The sequence below is a fragment of the Cyprinodon variegatus genome, unplaced genomic scaffold, assembly GCF_000732505.1.
Source record: "Cyprinodon variegatus isolate N-32 unplaced genomic scaffold, C_variegatus-1.0 Scaffold1159, whole genome shotgun sequence".
In the NCBI taxonomy this organism is placed as follows: Eukaryota; Metazoa; Chordata; class Actinopteri; order Cyprinodontiformes; family Cyprinodontidae; genus Cyprinodon; species Cyprinodon variegatus.
Window position 1 is genome coordinate 200,835 of NW_015151612.1, and position 2,065 is coordinate 202,899.

A 2,065-nucleotide genomic window follows, 5' to 3' on the forward strand; every position below is an offset into this window, starting at 1 on the left:
ATGTGTTTACTGTTTTTATATATAGATGCATATAATATCCAGGGAGTTCCCAGAGTTTTGGCCTCTGTTCATTTGAAATAAATTGGAAAATAAATTGGGAACACTTTAATCATGTATGGAAATACATTTTATTACCAAGCAGTATATAGTAATGTTGGTTAAAAATTACTTTGTCCTTTTACTCCTGTTTTAAAACACTTTTAATCAAAGTTAAAATTGCAGGGAACTGAGAGTCCTAACAATTACTGCAGTTTTATTCGGATCCCATTGTGAAGCACTTTTGTATGTGGGGAACTGATTCCATTGTGTAATTCTTTGGAAGAAGATCCTGATCCATATTTACCCTGACAGTACTACAGTTTCTGTGCTGTGAAAAAACATCTGTAATATGACTTATTGTTTCCAGATGGCAGGGAACCAGCCGTTTGTTCACAGAAAGGATGTGATAAAAAAAAGGGAGTAATATGGTGAACACTGACATACGCATAAGGATGAAATGTGTGGAAAGGGGAACTATTTAGTTTATCTATGTATCTAGACATCATCTGGTTAGGCCCCTTGTTTAACAGAAACATTTCTTTTTTTGTCTAATTTCTCAAACATTTCAGTGATTATATAGCCATAGTGTCTATAATTTGCACAGATACACAGGCTACAAATATACATTCTTATTACGTATAAAAAATCTTTTGGGATCTATTTGACAGGAAGTTTGATCATTTTCCTTTAAAAAAAAAAAAAAGAAGAATATGCTTCAGTTTTTTCCCTCTGGACACCTTCATTTTAATCATAGCCAAAAACGTTTCAATAAACAGAAGATTAGGACCGCGGGGATGTTATATATAACAAGTTTATGGAATTATTCATCTTTTGTTAATAAAATTTTGTGTTAAAATACCAACCATCTCATACAACCTCTCACTTTCGGGTGAAAGTAAATAAGATAGTAATAAACCCAAGAATCTGCTGCCGTACAGAGTGAACTAATATTTGTAACTGATTACTGTGTTTCAAACTATAAAAACAAAAACAAAACAACGTTTCCAAACTGACAGTTTAAAACTCCATTAAATCTGTAGCCCTGTGGGATTAAGCATTAGCCTCAGGGGAAAAGTTTGCTGTCAAACAAGAAATATTTTGGTGGAATTTCAAGAAATATGCTTCTAGAGGTAAATGTGGGGATTTTGATAACATAATAATGAAGATGTAGAAGCTTTCTGGCATAGAAGTGGTAGAATGATCATGTGGTATTGGTCCACCGTAAACACCACCATCCAAATGCTGGTTTTGCTTCTCTATGTTTATGAACCTTATATTTTCTCAATGAATAAAGATTTAGCTCCTGCAGCCTGCTTGCCATTTTTGCCGCCACGTTGATGTGTTTACTTTGCATACATTGACAGTTAATTACACTGTTTTTTGTTTTTGTAGACTTTTAACTCTGGCAGAGTCACAGCGCCTCCAATGGCCCCGGCATAGGCACTTTTTTCCAAGCAGTTTTTGTCAAAGATACAGTTTTTCTCTCCATATAAACAGGACCTAAATCTTCCTATGAGACAGCTATGCAAATATTATCAACAGTACACATTTGAGCTTGTATTTTGTAGTTTCTACTTTGTTTCGAAAGTGTAAGATAAATTTCACATTCAAATCTGTGCAACCAATTCCTGTTATAAAATGTTATATACTATGTATAATGCATAAATGACCCATTGTTGATTGGATATAAATTAATTAATACTGTGAATTCAGAAAGTTTCAGTCATAAACAAAAATGCTACTTTTCTTTTATTAGTACTTTTATTTTATTTAGGACACCTTAGCTGGAGCCCCTGCTCCTGGAAAAAAGAGAAAAACCTTTCCTGCTGATATATTAAGTCTGAGCTAAGGTAAGTGCCTTGTGCCTTTAAGCATTGAGAGGTTTTTATACATTTATATACAGCGTCTATACATACAACATTCACACCAACAGGGGTGCTTGGGTGCACCCTCCAATTTTCATGACTGTTAAAGAGAGGAAGAACAAGTAAAAAAAGAGAGAAATACATGAGCCCATAAACAAGTG